Raw genomic sequence first — 23,875 nt, 5'->3', positions numbered from 1 at the left:
TTAGATTAGGGAAAGGGCTGGGGAATCTAGTGAAAGGTTCTAGAATTCTCATTCAAATAGACAGGGAAATGAGAATATTCAATAAATGGTGTTGAGATACAAGAATTGTTGTTTGGGGGGATAATAAGGATGGGGCCAAAACAAATTCTATTTCAATCATGATAAGTGTATTCACTGGGAGGACTGATGCTGAAGCTGAAGCTCCAATCTTTTGACCACCTAATTCAAAGAGCTGACTCATTCTAAAAGACTCTGATGATGGGAAAGATTGAAAGCAAAAGGAGAAGGGAATGGCCGAGGATGAGATTGTTAGATAGCATCACCGACTCAATGGACATGAATTTGATCAAACTCCAGGAGCCTGGCGTGCTGCAGTCCATGAAGTTGCAAAGAGTCGGATGCTATTTAGCAGCTGAACAACAACAACAAAGCGTATTTAAATGTAATAAAACTGTAGAAGTTCCATAAGAAAGTACAGGTGAACTGATTTATAATTTTGGAGATGGAAGGCTTTTCTAATCAGGGTGGAAAACCCAGAAGTCGTATAGGAAAAGGTTGATACATTTGACTACATAACAATTTTTTAAAACAACCCTAAATGGAAGACTACCATAAAAACATTTCACAACAATGAAATAGCGTACGATAAAGGGATTATTCCTTAATTTACAAGGAAACTCACATAACGTCTAATCATTATAAAAACTAATATTTAATCATTTACTATGTACTAGACACTATTTTAAGCACATAGATTATTTTATTTAAATCTCACAGTAGGTAGCCCTATCAGATAAGTACTATAATTATCTGATTTATAGATGAGGACATGGAAACAATTTTTTAAAATAGTCAAAGAGGGTTTCACTAGGCTTAGTGGTGAAGACTCTGCCTGCCAATGCAGGAGATACGGGTTTGATCCCGGATTGGGGAAGATCAATCTCATGTACCACAGAACAACTTAGCCCGTGTGCCACAGCTATTGAGCCTGTGCTCTAGAGCCCAGGAGCCACAACTATACTTGAGCCCACATGCAGCAGCTACTGAAGCCCGCGCGTCCTAAAGCCTGTGCTCCACAAGAAAGGCCACCTCAATAAGAAGCCTGTGCACTGCAGTCGGAGAGCAGACCCCTGTTGACCACAACTAGAGAAAAGCCCAAGCAGCAAGGAAGACAGAACACAGCCAAAATAAATGAATACATTTTTGAAATAGTCAAAGAATATAGACAGGCGTTTACAGAAAAGGAAATATCAATAAACATATGGGTATGTTTACTTAATATAAATGAAGCCAGTAAACATGTAGAAACATGCTTCACTCATAATTGAAGAAATACAAAATAAAACTAGAATTTAGACATCATTTTTTTCACTCCTCGGCACAACAAAATGAAAACATTGGTCAATACCCAAGCTGTGATCAAGTGGGGAAACAACCTACTCTATAACAGTTCCTCTACATATTCTATCTGACTATCAGTTCATGTCACTAGAACCACATTAGCTTAGCTGCCCTTGCAGAAATGCCTTCAGCCCAGTTCCACTTAAGTGTTGTGCTCTTGGCATCTGTTAATGCTTGGCAAGGAAATGACCACATGAAAAATAACAGAATTATTTGTGTCCCGGAAAAGCTACCACTAAAGACACTGTCTACTCTCCTAATCTATGTTACCAGAAGGCAAGACCCACATGATAACTTATCTTTAGTATTTACTACCAGGAAAAAAATTATCTTGCTTAGAGACCTTTTGTTTTATTTTACCGGACAATGGCACTTACATGACCATTTCTCTTTCTCTTTTTGCCTGGCTATCGGGAAGCTCAGAGCCATAGTTACAGCAACATAACTAGGATAATTGACATCTGGCTTCTTAACTCAGTGTGACTTCATTTTAGCTCTCTTTTTCCCCCTCTCCCCTTCAATTGGTTTCTCTCCTTCCACTTGCTTTTTAATTTTCTAATTCTGGTTTAACAAAACTACTAAAAAGTGTGTTTAATTGGAAGCTATCTTAAAACCTTTTGGAAGCAGGTAGGATGCAAGTAATAAATAAACAGTCAAGCCCCCTCATTTTAGAAATAAGAAAACTGAAGTCCTCAATCACTATGTTCATTAACATTTATCTCTGTGCTCAGGTGACCTTGATACTCTATTGTAAGCTCCTTAGAACTGCATCTATCTTTTAGATCCTAGTGACCAGCTCTGAATCAGGTATCTGGTAGGTACTCAATAAATGCACATTGGTTGAAAACATATAGGTGTTGTGAGGAAAAGAACCACTTTTGCATGGAATGAGGTCTGCCAGGTAGTAAGTGTTCATGAGAATCAAATTAGCAACAGGGCATGGCCTCAGCCTCTGGCCTCGCCCTGCCATATCCTTGGGCCTCTATCACTCAGGACTCTTTAAGGGCTGGTGTGCAGGGCAAGCAGTCTGCCTCACCACCTCCACTCTGCCTTTATCGTCACCCTCCCAACCCAGCCCTTCTAACTGGTCCAATCAGCTCCCAGATCTTTTTGATTTTTGCCCTGGGTAGAGACTAAGACATCTGTCCTCCAAGTCTCCTGACCTGGAGATGCCTGGAAGGTAGGGAATGGCATCACCTTTTGAACCCAGGGCAGCACCTAATGTGGCTGCTCATCAGTGGTAACCAGTGATGGGGAGGAGAAGGAAGAGGAAGACCCAAGGTCATGGCTCTCCCTGCCCTGGTAACCCTCAGCTGACTGTGTCCTCATACCCCTGGGTGGACAGAGGGGACATCAGAGATTGACAGGGTCACCCTTTCTCCTCTTTCCCATCCTTCCTTCCACGCATGCTAAGTCGCTTCAGTCGTGTCTGACTCTTTGCAACCCCATGGACTGTAGCCCGCCAGGCTCCTCTGTCCATGGGATTGTCCAGGCAAGAATATTGGAGTGGGTTGCCATGCCCTCCTCCAGGGGATCTTCCCAACCCAAGGATCAAATATGTGTCTGCTATGCCTCCTGCATTGGCAGGAGAGTTCTTTACCACTAGCGCCACCTAGGAAGCCCCCTTCCTTCCACTGGGAGGCAAAAGAATGAGGCCTAGACAGGGAGGTCAAGCTGGAGCACACAGGTGAGGTGAAGCAGATGGGGCTTCCTTGGCCGAGCTGCAGACACTGAGCTGGCTTCCCATTGGCTGCCACCCCCGCCTCACCCCCAGCTCCCACCTGGCTCTTTTCCTGAGCAACCTCTGTGGAGATGTGTAGAAAAAGAGTGGAGATCTGGGCAAGGCCTTCTGACCCAGATTTCCTGGACTGATGGACAAGCCATGTTGAGAAACTGTGTCCGGGTGAGCTGAGCTGGGGTAGCCACACCTGCTGAGCCACAGGGAACCTCAGGCCTGGAGCTTTGAGACCCAGACTCCCATGAGGACCATCTTGCCCAAGGAGATGCTCTGCCCTTCACTGTCATCCAGGATGTCAGGGTCATCATTGCAGCCTATGTGGGGGTGCTAGGGGTCAGGAGGAGGTCTCCCTGGGGTCTCCTTGCCCTGGTCTCTGTGTATGTAAAGTGTCTGCTTGCACTGCAAGCTCCAAGACACTCCCTGTGAAGGCTGGTGACTTTTCACACGACTCGGGCAATTCAAGACCATGGAAAAGGCAGCGAGCACCATGATTCAAGCTGAGGTGTGGATTCCACATCTTCCACATTTCTCTGGTAGCTGAACTGTCAGCTTGAGTGAAAAGTGGCTGACATGGAATCTGAATATTCTAGAAATTCTTACCCTCTTCTGTGAGAAATGTTGACCCAGTCCACAATACCAGGCCCATCCTTAACTTGTACAGGACCCAGGTAAGGTTCTTATACTACTTGTCTAAATATTGAAAAGTTCTTGGTTAAGCTAATTGTCAAATCTGGCTCAGTGGTAAAGAGTCCACCTGCCAATGCAGGACACACAGGAGATGTGGGTTCACTTCCTGGTTTGAGAAGATCCCCTGGAGAAAGAAATGTAACCCACTCCAGTATTCTTGCCTGGAAACATCCATGGACAGAGGAGCTTGGTGGGCCGCAGTTCTTGGGGTCATAAAAAGTCGGACACGACTGAGCACGCACACATAAGCTTCAAATAAAATACATTCTATTACCTACCTTGGTGATATACTTCCATAATTCTAATAGTTTGTAAATGTGTAAGCTATAGTTATTACTTGGCTAAAACTTGACAAAACATCAAAAGACTAAATTTTTTATTGCACTTGTCCGAGTGTACTATTGATGGGCTGGCAATGCTTGGTTGAGTAATAAATGTATACCTAATTGTACATTATTCATAAATGATTACATGTTCATTCAGTAAAATTTGTTTTTCTTGCATTTGTCACAGGAAAATCACCAATTACATGGTTATAATAAAGACTTTCATGTCATAACTATAATGTAGTATAAACTTTAAAAATTGTGTTTCATTGTGTTCTACACCTGAAACATAGAATACTATCAATTTGACAGTCATGCCAAATTAGACAATATTCCTTGAGTTGTTGTAGTTGTTAGTTTTTTATTAACTTCAATCTGGAGAAACTTCATAAGGCTGGAAATTATTCTCAAAGCATTACTCAGATTCAGAATGAAAGCACAAATTTTATGTATCATGTACAAGCAAAATAATGGGATGGCATATGATACATTACCACTGTCACAAAAAAAATAACAAATGTTTTCATTTCATGATATAAACTGCTATCCCTTATATCTTGGAAACTTCTTAAAGCACTATCTCAATCTATAAAATACCATTTCTTAAGCATTTTTAAGTCAGAACTCCTTTACACTCTTAAAAATTATTGAGGGTTCCAAAGAGCTCTTGTGTATGTAAATTGAAGCTATTGACAGTTGTCATATGGGAAATTAAACTGATAACTTTTAAAACACGACACACTAGCACACGTTCTATTAGCTGTCAAAATGGTGATGACATCCTCACCAAGCAGCCTCTGAGAAACGCTGTACACTCACAAGAGAATTAACATGAGAAGGGCAAATGATGTCTAAGTTTTGTGGGATCTTAATTCCCTGACCAGGCATTGAACCCAGACCCTCAGCAGTGTAGGGCTGAGCCCTAACCACTGGCCCACCAGAGAATTCTTATCTTTGGGCCACATTTTGAGAATTGCTTCGGGATAGAACAATGTAAAGAAATGGTATCATGCTCCCTCCACATTATGCCTGACCTATGAATATACAAATAAGAGTTTTAAGAATTAGTCCTACAAAAGATTCCTCAACTGCTTTGCTCAACTTGTATGAATACTGCACTAATTCACGAATCTATGCAGAGTCACAGACTGGAATGTGAAGAGAAGCAGGAAAGTGGACCTGCTTCTATCAATACGCGCTTTGTTGTGTGCAAAACTCAGAAATGCCTCTCACCCTCTCAGAGGTTTAGTTTCCTTTTCTGTGGCATGGGGACCAAATTTGTCTGTGCTTCTGCTTCGGTTCTGTGCATTATTTGAAGGCAAGTTCTGCCTGAGTCCCCATGGCATCCCCAGCGCAGTGCCTGGCCCAGAGCAGATGCTCACTCAGCATCCTTAAGATGACCATTCGCCTCACGGCTGTGCTGACCAAAACTGCTATTATGTGCACTTTGGAGTAAGGCAGGTTAACTCTGTGAGCTTGGATGACTTTTCTCCTGAAGTAGAAGGTCCACCACTTCCAAATGGGCAGCTTGTTAACTGCTGAGGGCTCACTTTCATGATCTATAAAAGGGAGTAACAACACTAGTAACTACCTTGTGGGGGAGAGGTGTCAGTGGGATTATCTACCTAAAGCACTTAGCACCTGACACATACAAAGCTTTTGATACATGTTTATTCATTCTGGGGACTTTCCTGGTTGTCCAGCGATTAAGAAGCTGCCTTTCAATGCAGGGAATGTGAGTTTGATCCCTGGTCGGAGAACTAATACCACACATGTCTTGGGGCAACTAAGCCTGTGCACCTCAACTGGAGAAAGCCCACAGGCCACAATCAAGACCCAGTACAGCCAAAAGAAATACATAAATAAATGTTTAACTCTACCAGGCAGGCAATTTCAATATGGGCAGATAGACTTATTATATTGAATAAATCAGCTCCTAGCTTTGAGAGGGCAAGGATTGAGTCTCAGGTGAATTCTAGAACTGCCCTCTGGATCTAACACACAGCAGGTGCTCAACCCAAAAGCAAATGAATGAACGAAGGAATGAAAACATGAACTGTCATTCCTTCTAATGGCTGAAGGGTTAGACCTTCTATCCACTGGCAATATGGAACCGCCTAGCTCCTTCAAATGGTGAACATTGAGAATCATGTTTTATGCTTTTGTCTTCCACCCCCGCCCCTCCCTCTGCCCTCCTGTTGAAAGTAAAAGGTAAATCGTTTTTGAATCATTAGTTAACCCATTGATGTTACCTTCTGCTGCCCCTGCATTCTCTGAATTCTCCCATGAGTAATCAGAAAATTGGCAAAATAGAATTTTTCTCTCTACCATTAAGTGACATAAGTTTATCATACAAAAATATTTTTTAAACAAAAAACCCAAGACTAAGAAAGCCACCAAGCAGGTAACTACCATTAACATTTTAGCCTATCTCTGCTCATGTAAAGAGGAGGGTTATGAGTAACTTTTTAAAAAGCAAAATCAAGTTCTTATCATGAAAGCTTTTTTTTTTTTCACTTAAGGTATCTTGAACATCTTTCCACGTGACATTCTCTCCCACAACTGCACAGACACTATTGCTGGACATGTGTGTGGTTTCCATTTTTTCTCCATTGTCAGTGATTCTGCAATCCTCATTCACTACTTACTGTGCATACGCCTTGGGAACACCTGCAAGTTTACTGTAAATGAAATAAATGCATCTTCAGTATTTGGTAGGATGGTGACCATTAATAGAGACTGCTTCATACCCAGTCTCCTAATTGGAGTCAGTCTGGTCTCCCCAGAACTCTTCATGGCTCCTCCTTGTCCTACATCTTGTCCAACCTGGCATTCAGACACTCTGCAGGTCTGTGCCAGTCACCCTGGACACTGGCTACACTCACCCTACCCTTTCCCATCTTTTTTGCTGATGGGTCCCCCAGCCTGTGACAGTCTCCAGGTAAGAGTCTGAGGAATGCTTTGACTTCTTTGTAAAAACACTTGTTTCTACACTTACTATGATAAGCATGGTCTACTTTTTAAATTGACATGCAATTCATATAACACAAAATTCATCCTTTAAAAAAGTGCATAATTCAGTGAGTTTTAGTTTATTTACAAGGCTGTACCACTAAGTCAACTCAGTTATGTTTGTCTCTGTGCCACCCTATGGATTGTAGCCTGCCAGGCTCCTCTGTCCATGGAATTCTCCAGGCAAGATTACTGGAGTGGGTTGCCATGCCCTCCTCCAGGGGATCTTCCCAACCCAGGGATTGAACTCAGGTCTCCTACAGTGCAGGCAGATTCTTTACCATCTAAGCCACTAGGAAAGCCTTGCCACCATCACCACCATCTAATTCATGAACAATTTCATCAGCCCCAAAAGAAATTCCACACCCATTATCAGTCACTCCTCATTCTCCCGCTCCCTGGCCCCTGGTAACCACAATCTACTTACTATCTCTGTGGATTTGCCTAGTCAGGATATTTCATATACTGAAATATATGAAAGGATATTTCATATACTGATTCCATATATGGAATCATACAACAGATGTCCTTTTGCAATTGCCTTATTTCACTTAATATCTTGACTTTGAATTTCATCCATGTTGTAGCATGTGTCAGAATTTCCTTTCTTTTTAAGTCTGAATAATATTTCACTGTATGGATATACCACACTGTGTTTGTCAATTATCTGCTGATGGGCACTTTAGTTGTTTCCAGCTATTGACTATTGTGAATAAGGCTGCTATGAATGTTGGTACGTAATTACTGCTTGAGTCATTGTTTTCAATTCTTTTGGATATGGAGTGGAATTGTTGGATCATATGGTAATTCTATATTTAATTTTTTTTGAGAACCATCACACTGTTTTCTATAGCAACTACAACAATTTATCTTCCCACTGGCTACAAATGACTATTTCAATTTATTCACATCACTCTCAACACTTGTTGTTGTCTGTGTTTGTCATTATAGACATCCCAGTGGGTGTGAAGTAGCATCCTATTATGGTTTAATTTGCATTTTCCTAATGTTGAGCACCTTTTCAAATGCTTTTGCCAATTCTCTGTATGTTTATAGAGAAGTACCTCTTCTCTCTCTTTCTCCATATTTTTAGAAAAATATCTATTCAAACCCTTTTCCCATTTTTAAATGGGTTATTTGTCTTTTTATTGTTGAGTTCCAAGTGCTCTTTATATATGTTGGATAGCAGATGTTTATCAGATACATGACTTGCAAATATTGTCTCCCATTGTATCAGTTGTTTTTTCATTTTCTTGATAATGTCTTCCTAAGCACAAAAGTTTTTAATTTTGATGACATCTAATTTATAATTATTTTTTGGTTGCTTGTGCTTTATATGCCACATCTAAGAAACCATCATCTAATCCAAGGTCAAAGAGGCTTACCTCTATCTTTTATTCTGATGGCTTTATAGTTTACCTCTTACATTTAGGTCTTTGATCATTTTTACTTAATCTTAATATAGGGCTCCAAATTCATTCTTTTGCATGTAGATATTCAGTCGTCCCAGGGCTGTCCCTGTGGCTCAGTGATAAAGAATCTGCCTGCAATGCAGGAGTCACAGGGGAGAAGAGTTCCATCCCTGGGTCGGGAAGATCCCCTGAAGGAGGGCATAGAAATCTGCTTCAGTATTCTTGCCTGGGAAATCCCATGGACAGAGGAACTTGGTGGGCTACAGTCCATAGGGTCGCAAAGAGTTGGACACAACTGTAGTGACTTAGCACTCACGCACGCATTCAGTGGTCACAACATCATTGGTTGAAAAGATTATTATTTCCTCACTGAACTGTCCTGGCACCTTTGATGAAAATCAATTGTCCATAAATATATGGATTTATTTCTGGACTGTCAAATCTGTTCCATTGATCTATTATGCTTTCCTTATGCCAACCCTATATAGCCTTGATAATCATACAGAGTGCCACTACAGCTTTATCATGAGTTTAAATCAGGAAGTGTGACTCTCCAACTTTATTCTTCTTTTTCACAGAAGAAAATGCATATACATACATATATATATATATATATATATATATATATATATATATATATTACTATAACAAAATCTGGCTTCTCTGGTGGCTCTGACAGTAAAGAATCTGCCTACAATGTGGGAGACCTGGGTTCGATCCCTGGGTTAGGAAGAACCCCTGGAGAAGGAAATGGCAACCCACTCCAGTATTCTTGCCTGGAGAATTCCATGGACAGATAAGCCTGGCAGGCTACAGTCCATGGGGTCACAAAGAGCCGGACACAACTGAGTGACTGTGCACAGCATCTAACAAAATCTTACATATTCAATTCATTCCAACCCAAAGCCGCTTCATTTAGGGAACTTTTCCCAGACTCTCCATTCAAGATCTGCCTACCTCTGAACATTTCCTTAGTACTTGTCTTACAGCACCTTGTACTCTCATGAGGTTGCTGAGATCACTAATCTCAATGGAAGAAGAGCTCATCGAAGGCAGGGGTTGTGTCTGAAAATATTCCTCACACCCCCCAGCATGGAGCTTAGACTTGGTAGGGCTGAGTACATGCTAAATGAATGAATGAATAAGCACCTAAATAAATGAATGCTATTGAGTCACTCATATAGTTCATATTCTGATCAGAACCTGGGCAAACATCCTTAACAAAGAATGGCTTAGGAAATGCATTCATTAAATTCATAGTTACACCTCTATTGACAAATATAGTCATGTGTTGTTTCACCTGAGGTTTCCTTAATTCATTATAGTCATTACAAGGCTTATCAACAGGAGAAAAATGTGCCTGAATTAGTGGAGGAATTATGTGTGAATTGCACACTTAGGCATTTCACAGCCAGGCCCAATCTCAATCAATACTATAATACAATGACAGGTCTTATCAAAGCATCAGACCTTGCTTAAACTAAAAGATCATTAGCCTTTGAATTAGCACTCCAAACAGCTCTTTTAATTAATCTATTAATGATTTTCTTTGTTTAGAGGGATTAGCCCTAATCGATTCTAATATATGCTCCCAGAGCTACATACACACATTTGAACCTTAGACAGTCCGTCGGAGATCTGGGGTTGAGCCCCTGCCCTCAGTCAAGGCATGAAGACAGCACACACATGACTCTTCTGAGTCAGGGGGCCAGTGCTGGCTGACACAGAAGACCCGGAACAGCCAGACAGGAGTCATTCTGCCTGGGAGGCAGGGAGGCATCAAGCCGCCTCAGACCTTTGAATTTAGCCTGGAATACTGCCTAGGATTCTGTCAGGTAGAGACATGGACTAAAGGTTTTCAGGAAGGGTGGGAAAGGTGTTCCTGGCAGATGGAACAGCTGGAGCAAAGGTGCGTTCACAGGCACACGTTGTACCGACACACACGTACGCTCAGACGCATCCTTCTCCCAAGAACTGGGAAACTGTCTGAAAGATGTCCGTCTGTCCACCTGAGTCAGCCCACAGCCCAAAGTCCCACCAGGCTCTGGGCTCCAGTTGGCCTTTCCTCCAGAGGGCATTGAACATCTGCTGTCCACGGCCTTCCTTCCCTTCCTTCTCCCTCTGTGTCACCAGGCTAGACGTTCTCCTCCGGGGAGGATTTTGAGGACTATTGAGGACTCTGGCACTAATCTCTGAAGGCCCAGCAGGAGCTGGGTCAGAGGTTCTTGGTCCTGATGTAGCTTGATTGTCACAAGATGCAGACTTTTCCACCTGCCCCTACTGGGGCCTTTAGCCACCTGGCTGAGCCGTGGGAGCAGGGAGAGCCTCCACAGTGCTGTGGACTGCTGAGGGCGGGTAGCTTTGTGTTTCTAAGCACAATATTTAAAAGTGCTTAGAAACAGTCCCAATGTGCTTTCTTTCATCAGTCAATGACAAATACTTACTGATCTCATGCCTTTTAAATTTCATAATTGATGCATTACCAGCATGTATTTAGACGCAAGGCATTAGTGTACAGCCTGATGCATTTTCACCGAATGAACGCACCCATGTAACCAGAATCTAGATCAAAAGACAGAATGCGACCAGCACCCCAGAACTCCAGTGTCTTGGCTGCTGACAGCAGAGATCAGTTTTGTCTGATTTCGTACTTTGTATAGAGGGAATCATAGAGTGTGGACTTTCTTGGCACTTCCACTTGAACAAACAGATTGGTCAAAGATCTGAAGAGGGGGGGCTTTCCTGGTGGTGCAGTGGATAAGAGTCTGACTGTCAGTGCAGGGGACATGGGTTCAATCTCTGGTCCAGGAAGATCCCACATGTCAAGGGGCAACAAAGCCCATGTGATAGTAACTCCTGAGCTTGCATGCCTAGAGCCTGTGCTCACAACATGAGAAGCCAGTACGCCACAACAAAAGGTAGCCCCACTCACAGCAATGAAGACCCAGCACAACCAAAAAATAAATAAATAAATGAAAATATTAAAGATATTTTTTAAAGGTATTAAAAAGATATTACAAAAGAATAAAATTTTGAGGGGGAAAAAAGATCTGAAAAGAGAAAGCAAGAAGTTCGTTTGAAAGACTAGTCCTCCTGAGGAATAGAGAGTAAATCTCATGTGTGGGGGTCTCTGCAGTCCATCCAAAGGTGGGAAGGGTAGGTGGCCTGGTCAAGGAGTCAGGGACATGTGTTCAGATTTGATCTCCAGCCACAGCTTGCTGTGCAACCTTGGAAAGTCTTTTCCTTTCTGAACCTCAGTTGGATCCTCTGCAGTTGAAAGTTTCCTGCCTTTGTCCACCAAGCTCACCTTCAGTTATCTATCCCCACACCCACCACTGCCGTGGAGAACATGTTTTGGGAAATGTGGCTGACTGACTAGACCACATGTAGGTAATGATTAATTTGCTTCCCCATTTCTTGTTAACAGAAGACCTATGGAGCAGACTCAGATCTACCACAGATAGCAAGTATGCCAACCAGGGTTGGTAGAATTCCAGAAATAAGCAAAGGCTCTTTATGGCTGAGTTACTTGATCGCAGTCTCAGGTCAGGGAAATATTCAAAACCTGACACACCCATTGAATTAGAGCAAATTACTTGAGAAACCCGCATCCCAGCCTTCATATGACCCTGGGTCCAGGAACCACTGACAAGACAGGCAGTCCCTAACTTCCCTTCTAGCTCTGATAAGCCCAGGGTCTGGGCATAGGCCAGCTTCCCCCTAGAATGACTGCAGAGCTGTGGAGGGTGGACCAATCCCCTGAGGAGGCCTCCTTCTCAACCTGCCGTCAGCCCCCAACCTCATCCTACGCCCTTTACTCCCGCAAAACCCTGCCCAGCCCAGTGCTGGACAAGTCCTCCCAGGCCCACAGTTGCCTCATGTTGCTCTGGGAGAGGGCGGCTATTTGGAAACTGTTGATGGAACTTGTATTCCTAGAGCGCTGTGAAAACTGAAACTGCCCTCTACAACTCCAGGCAGCCCCTGACCGTGGGGAGAGAACTCAGTATTGTCTTTAGGAACACGGCTTGTGGCCCCCTTCAGTGTCAGCCACCTCCTCCAGACCTGGCCACTCAGAGCTCAGGCTCTGGGGTTTCCCTCCCCTCAACGCATGCCCAAGGGCTCTCTATTTTCCAGCTCTGTCCCCATTTCTGTCCATGACCAAGGATGGGATGAAGTCCACTGGAGGAAAGGAATTGTGCTTGTGGTTGGGGGGTGGGGGGTGGGCAGAACCACACACAGAACAAATCAGAATCCACCCAGAACTGCGAGCAGGGAGGGAGGAAAGAATTTGGTCAGGGAGATCCTTGGCAAAGGGGACTCATGCAGGGATGTGATGGAGGAAAGGGCAGAGTTACATGGAACGAGGTATGCTGGGGAGGGGCGTTGCATGGCAGATTGGACAGTCTCCATGCAGAGATGGTCTCCACACATGCCTGTATTCTGGGTAGTATGAGAGTGTGCGGAGTCCCCAAGGGATCACCTCTAGAGGGATGAAGGAACTAGAAATTCTCCATGGTGATGAGTTGGGGAAAGAAGAGGGAGGCAACTAGGTAAGGGGTAGGGGTGATGTGCTGAGAGCTTGGAACCTGATATGAAGACATTCAGAAGCGGTGGTTGGATATTTGGATATGCCTGGGGCAGATAACTAGATAGTCTATGTAGAACAACCCTTTAATTCATCATATGTCCCATTTTACTGTCTTTAAGACAAGGTGCTAAGCCTTTGTACCTTAAGGTATAGAGGAAATTGAGCGGTAAGGCCTAAGATGTCAACTTGGGATAAAAAAGTGCTTACCTGCCAGTCCATCTGGGTAGGCTTCTTGAGAGAGAAGTAATTTCTGAAACAGCCTGATAGATTGTCTGATTACAGGAAACCATTTGAGCACATGCTGCAGACTGGTGTAACTCTGGGAAATAAGGGTGAACAATTGTGACCCCGGCCATCAGGGAGCTGACACTGTTTTGGAGAAGGCAGACCATGGAAAACTCAGCCCCGGAAAGATACGGAGCTTGGGAAATGCTCTGATGGGAGTGGGAGAGTATCCAGAGTCAGTTATATCTGAATTGCATTTTGACAGATGAACAGTTCTCCAAGGGGTGAGCAGGCACATACTCAAAAACTGGAAACACCCCATGAGAATCTGATGAAAGTAATGGACATTCTCTCAGAAACATACACACATGCTCCATGGATCTTGGAGTTGGGAATCCCCAGAAAAGGCCCTGAGGCCAGCCAGAGCATGGCAATGATCAAGATGATCAAAGACACTGATCTCTGGGGGCAAAGATGAATCCCCAGGCACAGCCTACCCTAGGGTAGCAGATGAAAAGGTGTGATCCTGGTAACACAGCCAGACGCCTGGTGGGAAAGGGAGCTGGGCTTCAGCAGGAGTTGGTTCCCTGGGACCAAGCTGTGTGGAGGGTCTGGCCGAGGTTTGGCTGTGGGGTGAGGGACTGTGGGGGAGGGTGATGGTGGTGAACACCTGAGAGGGTAGTTGGTGGTGTCTCAGATCATGAAGGTGGGGTCATGGTTAGCACAGCATGGTGTGGAGATCAAGGGCTGTGGTTTCAGAGTCTAGTGCACCTTGGTTTGAACCCCATGGATGGTTATCACCCCAAATATGGTCTGGAACTTAGCCGTCAACAGTGGTCTCTGGGGGGCTGGGAGATGGGGTGGGTCAACAACACCCGGGAGCTTTCTCCGAGTATATGTGCTGCCCCCTACCTATTCTCAACACTACATAATCCAGACAATATGACTTCCAGGAAGGTTGGCAATGGTATTGTGAAAAGGTTTTCAGATCATTCCGATCCATTCCTGAATTTGTCCTTCTCCTCCAGAAAAACTACCTAGAAAGGTCATTGAAAAAATAATGTGACACACTAGTCCTCTGAAACAATAAGACTAGCAGCATTCCAGCCCAGCTCAATCCGATCAAACAGCCCGTTCATTCAACATGTGTTTATTGAACTTCCACACACCAAATGATCCAGCAATTCCACTCCTGGGAATATACCTGGAGAGAAATGTAATTCAAAAAGATACATACACCCCTGTGTTCATAGCAGCACTATTCACAATAGGCAAAACAAGGAAACAATCCAAACAATCTAAACGTCCATCAACAGACAAACGGATAAAGAAGGTGTGGCACATATGCACAATGGAATATTATTTAGCCATTAAAAAGAATGAAATAATGCCATTTGCAGCAACATGGATGGACCTAGAGACTGTCATAGTGAGTGAAGTAAGTCAAAGACAAATATCATATGATAGAGCTTATGCGTGCATGCATGCATGTGTGCTAAGTTGCTTCAGCCATGTCTGACTGTGCGACGCCATGGACTGTAGCCCACCAGGCTCCTCTGTCTGTGGGGATTCTCCAGGCAAGAATACTGGAGTGTATTGCCATGCCCTCCTCCAGAGGATATTCCCAACCCCTGGATCAAACCCATGACTCTTGTGTCTCCTGCACTGGCAGGCAGATTCTTTATCACTAGTGCCACCTGGGAAGCCCAATATTGCTTACTTGGAATTAAAAAAAAAAAGATGCAGTGCTCGCTTCGGCAGCACACATACTAAAAAAAAAAAAAAAAAAAAGATGCAAAAGAACCTATTTATAAAACAGAAACTGCCTCACAGAAGACAAACTTACAAATACCAGAGGTGAAGGTGGGAAGAGGTAGTTACGGGTTTGGGGATTGACATGTACACACTGGGCTTCATTGGTGGCTCAGACGGTAAGGAATCTGCCTGCAACACAAGAGACCCTGGTTTGATCCCTAGGTCAGGAAGCTCCCCTAGAGAAGAGAATGGCTACCCACTCCAGTGGTCTCGCCTGGAGAATCCCATGGACAGAGGAGCCTGGGAGACATAGTCCAGTTCAGTTCAGTTCAGTTTAGCTGCTCAGTCGTGTCTGACTCTTTGCGACCCCAGGGACCGCAGCACGCCAGGCCTCCCTGTCCACCACCAACGCCCAGAGTTTACTCAAACTCATGTCCATGTCCATTGAGTCAGTGATGTCATCCAACCATATCATCCTCTGCTGTCCCCTTCTCCTCCTGCCTTCAATCTTTCCCAACATCAGGGTCTTTTCAAATAAGTCAGCTCTTCACATCAGGTGGCCAAAGTATTGGAGTTTCAGCTTCAACATCAGTCCTTCCAATGAACATCCAGGACTGATTTCCTTTAGGATGGACTGGTTGGATCTCCTTGCAGTCCAAGGGACTCTCAAGAGCCTTCTCCAATACCACAATTCAAAAGCATAAATTCTTCTGCGCTCAGCTTTCTTTATAGTCCAACTCTCACATCCACACACTACTACTGGAAAACCATAGCTTTGACTAGATGGACCTTTGTTGATAAAGTAATGTCTCTGTTTTTTAATATGCTGTCTAGGTTGGTCATAGCTTTTCTTCCAAGGAGCAAGTGTCTTTTAATTTCATGGCTGCAGTCACCATTTGCAGTGATTTTGGAGCCCCCCAAAATAAAGTCTGTCACTGTTTCCACTGTTTCCCCATCTATTTGCCATGAAGTGATGGGACCGGATGCCATGATCTTAGTTTTCTGAATGTTGAGCTTTAAGCCAACTTTTTCCACTCTCCTCTTTCACTTTCATCAAGAGGCTGTTTAGTTCTTCTTTGTTTTCTGCCATAAGGGTGGTGTCATCTGTATATCTGAGGTTATTGATATTTCTCCCGGCAATCTTGATTCCAGCTTGTGCTTCATCCAGCCCAGCATTTCTCATGATGCACTCTGCATATAAGTTAAATAAGCAGGGTGACAATATACAGCCTTGATGTACTCCTTTCCCAATTTGGAACCAGTCTGTTATTTCATGTCCAGTTTTAATTGTTGCTTCCTGACCTGCACACAGATTTCTCAAGAGGCAGGTCGGGTGGTCTGGTATTCCCATCTTTTTAAGAATTTTCCACAGTTTGTTGTGATCCACACAGTCAAAGGCTTTGGCATAGTCAATAAACCAGAAATAGATGTCTTTCTGGAACTCTCTTGCTTTTTCGATTATCCAACAGATGTTGGCAATTTGATCTCTGGTTCCTCTGTCTTTTCTAAATCCAGCTTGAACATCTGGAAGTTCATGGTTCATGTACTGTTGAAGCCTGGCCTCAAGAATTTTGAGCATTACTTTGTTAGCCTGTGAGATGAGTGCAATTGTGTGGTAGTTTGAGCATTCTTTGGCATTGCCTTCCTTCGGGATTGGGATGAAACTGACCTTTTCCAGTCCTGTGGCCACTGCTGAGTTTTCCAAATTTGCTGGCATATGGAGTGCAGGACTTTCACAGCATCATCTTTTAGGATTTGAAATAGTTCAACTGGAATTCCATCACCTCCACTAGCTTTGCTCGTAGTGATGCTTCCTAAGGCCCACTTGACTTCACATTCCAGAATGTCTGGCTCTAGGTGAGTGATCATACCATCGTGGTTATCTGAGTCATGAAGATCTTTTTTGTACAGTTCTTCTGTGTATTCTTGCCACCTCTTCTTAATATCTTCTGCTTCTGTTAGGTCCATACCATTTCTGTCCTTTATTGTGCCCATCTTTGCATGAAAACTTCCCTTGGGTATCTCTAATTTTCTTGAAGAGATCTCTAGTCTTTCCCATTCTATTGTTTTCCTCTATTTCTTTGCAGTGATCACTGAGGAAGGCTTTCTTATCTCTTCTTGCTATTCTTTGGAACTCTGCATTCAGATGGGCATATCTTTCCTTTTCTCCTTTGCCTTTCGCTTCTCTTCTTTTCTCAGCTATTTGCAAGGCCTCCTCAGACAATCATTTTGCCTTTTTGCATTTCTATTTCTTGGGGATGGTCTTGATCACTGCCTCCTGTACAATGTCATGAACCTTCGTCCATAGTTCTTCAGGCACTCTATCAGATCTAATCCCTTGAATCTATTTTTCACTTCCACTGTATAATTGTAAGGGATTTGATTTATATCATACCTGAATGGTCTAGTGGTTTTCCCTACTCTCTTCAATTTAAGTCTGAATTTGGCAATAAGGAGTTCATGATCTGAGCCACAGTCAGCTCCCAGCCTTGTTTTTGCTGACTCTATAGAGCTTCTCCACCCTTTGCTGCAAAGAATATAATCAATCTGATTTTGGTACTGACCGTCTGGTGATGTCCATGTGTAGGGTCTTCTCTTGTGTTTCTGGAAGAGGGTGTTTGCTATGACCAGACACAGTCCATGGGATCACAAGGAGTTTTGGACATGACTGAGCGACTGACTTACACTATATACACGTTACTATATTTAAAATGGATAACCAACAAGGCCCTATTGTATAGCACAAGGAACTCTACTCAATATTATGTAACAATGTAAATGGGAAAAGAATCTGAAAAAGGATATCTACAAGTAAATGTATAACTGAACCATCTTGCTGTAGACCTGAAACTAAGATGATATTTTGAACCAACTATACCCCAATATAAAAGAAAAAAGAAAGGAACCAACTAGCCTATTCATTCCACATGTGTTTAGTGAGCCTCCAGGTCCTGGGCCAGGTGTTGGAGACCCAAGACCCAGCTCTTGTACCATCCATGGTACCAAGGCAGGCCAGAGCAGAGACAACACCATGTTGTGACAGCTCTGTAATAAGGAAAGTCTGGAGTACTCTAGGAACGCCCAGGAGGGGCAGTCTTGGGTCATCAGGAAAGGCCTCTTGGAGGAAGAGTAAGCCGGGGCCAGAAGCCAGCCAGGAGGGTGGAGAAGGTCTCTCAGGAGGAAGAAGCCACCTGTGCACAGCCTAGAGGCAAGAGGTGTTCGAGGAAGTGCAAGTGCTCCCAAGTGTGGCTGTGGAGTGAGAGAGCAGGCCAGAGCCACCTGGGGCTTGGGGTTGATCCTGCAGTTCTCCTGGGGAATTGATGGGCTTGGAGAGAGAGAGGACCCTGGGGCAGAGGGGAGATCTCTTATCTGCTCTGGGGATTTCTGCAAGAGATGCTGAAGACCTGAATGAAGAGTGTCCATGGGGCCAGAGATGAGGGGCTAGAGTCCACAGAAATGCACCCCCCAGCCCCGCCCCAGCAGCTGACCCCTCCTAAGAGGCAAGTGTCGCCTAGCCCCTGGCCCCTGTGCACCATGGGGCTATAGAGGGCGCTGTTCTGGAAACCCTGTGTCCAGCCTTGCCGTTCGAGCTATGGGTCCATGTGGTCTCCAGCCTTCCCTCGCTCCCTCTCCAGCCTTCCCAGAATCCTCTGACAAGCCTTCCTATTTCCTCAGCATTGTCATTAACCCTTCCCCCTCTGGAAGCCCAGCTCCTCTCTCATGTGAGGACGTCCATATCTGTTCTGGTCATGAAGCTGCTCAGTTCCGAAGGCCTTCCTGTCCCCATTTCCATTAGTCCCTACCACAGCCACACCGTGGAGCCTGTCTTTCCTAAAACACTCGCAACTTCTCAAAGCTTAAACTGAATGGTCCGCTCGCTGCCTATGGCCCTCTGTGCTTCTGACGGCTCCTTCCCGACTGCCTGGCCCAGAGCCTCACCCCAGCTGCCCGTTGCACCCACTGGGCAGCCGCTGGGCTGGTGGAGGTGGCTGCCACCCTGGGCTGCCATACCTACTGGAAAACAGCGGGCCAACATGGAGACCGAGACCTCTTACCTCAGAGAGGCCCTGTCCACAGCCCGCACCAGCCCTCTGCCTTCTTTCCACTGCAGCTCTTCCAAAGCCATTCCACCTCCCCCAGGCTCCTTATTCAGACCATCCCCCTCTTTCACAAAGAAACCGAAGACCCCAAGATGGGAGTTCCCTTGATTTCTTGCCATCCCAGCCTCGCATAGCAACATCATGCAGATTGCACCTTACTCCCCTCTCCTGACTAGGACCAGGCTGGGGTTCGGGCCCAGCTCTTCCCTCCTCTTTGGACGTGGAGGTCCCTGTCATCTCCTTCCTCATCCCCCTCTCCAGTTGTGCATCTTCCCCCAGCTCTTCCCATAAGCATGGAGACCGCTTCTGTCCTCCCCCTGCCTCTGCCTCTGTCCTTCTTCCAGAACCTTCCCTTAACCATCCCAGAAGCACCTCAACATCAGAACATCACATCCCATCTCATTTCTCCCCAACCTGCTTCTCCCTGGTGCTCCCCGTCTTGGGAAAGCGCAGCAGGGCCCAAGTACACACCCCAAGTCATTCTGTACCCCTCCCTCCCTCACGCCCTCATTCCAGCACCCACCAAGTCCCCTTGGGGCTTCTTTTTAATATTCCCAGAATTCATCATTCTGCAATGATGTGCCAGGCTCCTACCGTGCAAGGGTTTGGCACATTATTCATTCAGGAATTTGTTCAATATGCATTTTTTGGAAAGCCCATCCTGTGCAGTACTGACTTGACTCACGTTTGTGCTTCCAACTCAGGCAGTTGTCCCACTTGGCACCTGACCTCTCTCATCCCAACGCTAGTAATTGATCTGAACTTCACCCTTGTTGACCAACTCTGTCTCAGCTCCGAGGCTGCCTGGGAGTTTGACTGCTCCTCCTCATCCTGCCACCCTGTCAAGTGGCAATTAGGATGAGGCATCATGGTGGCTATGGAGGCTCGGCGGTGGCAGTGTTGGGAAAACCATCTGAGATGGGGTTGGTGGAGATAGTGACTCTGCTAGAATTCACTTAGGGATATTTATTCATTTGGGCACTCAGTCAATATTTATTGAGCATCTACAGTGTATCAGGCACTGAACTAGGCCCTAGGGATACATCCAGGCCCCAAAACACACAGGTTCTCCCCTCTCTTCAGGAGATAGCAGTTTAGTGAGGGAGACATTCATCAGATAAATGGCACGATTATGACCAAGACAAGTGCTTCATCAGGGTGGCACACAGTTCTCAAGTATGTAATAGCAGGGCTTGGTCCTCTCTGAGGAAGTGATGGTGAAGCTGAGATCTGAAAGATATAGATGTGAAGAAGAAGAGAAAAGAGAGCAGCCCAGGTAGAAGGTCTAGCATGTGCAAAGGCCCTGGGGGGACCGCAGGGGCAATGCATGGGATAGGAAGCCTGGCACAGAATACATTTTGGTTTGTTTAATCACAAAACAACATAACACAAAATGCACCATTCAACTGTCTCAAATGGACAACTGAACAGCGTTTAGTAAATTCACGATGTTGTATAACCACCACCGCTCTTGTTCCAGAATATTTCATCACCCCAAAAGGAAACTCTGTACCCATTAAGCAGCCACTCCCCGTTCTTCTTTCCCCCAACCCTACAACCTGGGAACCACTCATCTACTTTCTGTCTTTCTGGATTTGCTTACTCTGGACATTTCTTACAGATGGAATGACATGATCTGTGGCCTTTTGGGCCTGTCTTCTTTCACCGAGTGTACAATGCATGGGGTTCATCCATGTTGCAGCATGTGTGAGCACTTCATTCCTTGCTATGGCTGAATCATATTCTATTGCAGGGATATACTGCATTTTGTCTATACATTCATTTCTTGATGACCATTTGGGTTGTTTCCACCTTTTGGCTATTGTGGATCACATTGCTATGAACATGTGTGTACAAGTTTGTGTTTGAACACCTGACTTCAGCTCTTTTGGGTCCATAACCAAGAGTGGAACTTTGGGTCATATGGTAAATCTGTGTTTAACTTTTTGAGGAACAACACACACTTTTTATTACATTCATCTGACATGACTTAAATTCAAGCTATGGTGGTAAGACAGGGGTGATAGTGATATGGGAGAGTAAACACTGTTATTTTCCAATTCCGACAACTTCTTTTCATCTCTTTTCAGATTGTTTGAAGTGGAGGTGAATAGGCGGAGAGGCACTATCTCACTAACTGCCTACCCAGGCAGTCCTGCCAGGTCAAGGATCTCCATCTGTTTTTTTCCCTGACGTACCTCAAAGCCTAAAACAGTGCTTGGCACGTGACTGGTGCTCAATAACTATTTGTTGCATGAATAAATAAATACAATGAACTCCTTCAAGGGCTCTAAAAATCCCAAGAAAACAGACATCCGTCAGCTAGAACCAGGGAGGACGGGCCCATGTTGCCGCCCAAGGTGGGTGGTTGGGTGAGAACGGGACTCTCCAAAGCCACAAACCCTCAGCCCCTAGGGAGACCCCTAGGGAGTTTTTGAACACTCACCATGTGCAGGGACTTTTATACAACTGTTCACCCGGAAGCTTGGAGAGCCTGAGTGGCTTTGGGTTCCTACAAGGTGGACCCGGAATCCACCCCAGGCTCCTGGACCTCAGGTCTTGCTCCCTTGGTGGGGACAGTGGTCCCTCCATCCCAAGACTGACGCTCCACCCAGAGCCGGCGCGGGGCTGTGGTCCGTTGGAAGGACTCCCACGGCTCCCTCAGGAGCACCCGAGAGAGCCGTGAGTCCTCCCTTCCCCCAGCCGAGGCTGGAGGGAGGAGGGAAGGACGGCAGCAGAGCGTGCAAATTGGAGGCTGATATTGAATTGCAGCAAAATGAGCAGAGGATTACCTGCCCCACCTGGACCCACCCTGGGCGAATACCAAGGCCCGGGTCAACTCTCATGAGGAGTCGGCAGGCCCAGTACCAGGCGGAATTGTGGCTGGATGAGCAGGGGTCATGAGGCAGGTGGCTAGGCCCACAGGCTTGAAGACATCTTCCTCTCCTGAGCCCTCCCCATCCCCAGGCTGGACATCTTGCATTCACAGAGCTCTTCTTGAGTTCTGGGGGCAGAGCTGGGGGATCAGAACCAGGCTGAGATGCTATCCCAGGACCCTGCCTTCAGGGAGAACAGGGAGAAGGAGGATGAGGCAAACACCCAGGAGTTTGGAGAGTGGGGTGGGAAGCTGCCATGACTGAGTAAGTCTGGGAAGGCTTCCTGGAGGAGGATGAAGGGTGTGAGAGACTGGGTTGGGATGGAGGAAGGTTTGAGTTTGAATTATGGCTTAGCTACTTCCTAGCTGTTTGACCTTGAGCAAACAATTCATTCCCCAAACATTTTTAAGAGTGTCTACACCATGCCAGTCACATATTAAGCATTAGGACTACAAGGATAAATTTGATATAGCTTCTGTCCTCGGAGTTTTAGCCAGGACGGCATGATCCGTGATGTCACCAAGGTGAGGCAGTGCTCTGGGGAGGGGGGCAGTGGAAGTGGCAGTCAGCTTAAGGTTCTTGAGCCTCCCTTAGTCTCATCCATACATGGGGTTGGTGCCCGCTTGCCCACATGGCCAAGATGACTGGTCAGGAGAAGCCATGTGAGCCTAGCTCGGTGCCTCACACATCAGACGGGCAGGGCCGGCCTCAAGGAGAGGCATGAGGCTGACAGGCTTGGGAGGGGCATGAGGGGGTGTGGTGCCAGGGTAGGAGGAAGCCGGGCATGATGGTATGCTGGGGGGGAGTGGAGAGGGACCCTGCCCAGAGCCTGATCAGGGTCCTGCTGGTCACCCAGTCGCTGGAGCCATAGATGCTGGAGGCCTGTGCAGCCAGGGCGGCTCAGCTGCTGCTGTTCTGAGCGGGGAGTCAGACAGGTTTGGGTGACCTTTGCAAGCAAGGTCATGGGGCACTGCCCATAGCCCTTTCAACTCATTACCACTCCCTGATCTGGTAATGACCCCGGCATAGCCTGACCCTAGCACTCACAGCTCCTGTCTCTCCCTGTAGGGCAGAGACACCAGCTCTCCCGGGTCAGCTAGCATATACTTCCCCCTCTGCCTTCCTGCCCTGCAGGGAGGACTCCCGCTCCCCCAGGGAGGGTGCTGCCAAGGCACCCTTGGCCCTTTGGGGCCTCCACACTGGCCAGCCTTCCCCAGATGTGATGGGACAGGAAGCCAGGGACTGGAAGGAGTTCAGTTAAGAGGGGAGCAATATGTCCTCCTCCTGGCTGGTCTCCCCTTCTGCTAGCAGCCACAATGGTTCCCCATTGCCCACCTGTGCAGAAGCTTTATTAACCTGAATGCTGGGCTTCTCCACGCGGCAGAGCTGTAAGTGGCCCCATTTGTCCATTCATCTGGCCCTCATCCTGGTGCTCAAACTCCTGCCATAGCTTCCCCAGTGTCTGCTCAGCCTTCATTGGATCCTCCAAGAGTCCAGGAACTCACTACTTTACAAGGCAGAGCTGTTATTAGAAAGGTCTCCCTGCCCCAAGTCCCTTACTCATGCCTGATCCTTTTCAAATGAGCACAAGCTTGCTTCCAATCCCTATTCCACGCACGAATGCACAAATGCATGCCTCCTTCTCTATGCCCAAGCTCTGAGAATCAGCTTCTCTTCTGATCAGGTCCCTGAAGAGGGTCATGTGGCTGCAACACAGAGGGTGCTGGGCAGGGTGTAAGTGGGCTGGGGTGAGGC

This window comes from Odocoileus virginianus, chromosome 24, assembly GCF_023699985.2.
Source record: "Odocoileus virginianus isolate 20LAN1187 ecotype Illinois chromosome 24, Ovbor_1.2, whole genome shotgun sequence".
In the NCBI taxonomy this organism is placed as follows: domain Eukaryota; kingdom Metazoa; phylum Chordata; class Mammalia; order Artiodactyla; family Cervidae; genus Odocoileus; species Odocoileus virginianus.
Note: the sequence above shows the minus strand (reverse complement) of the source record.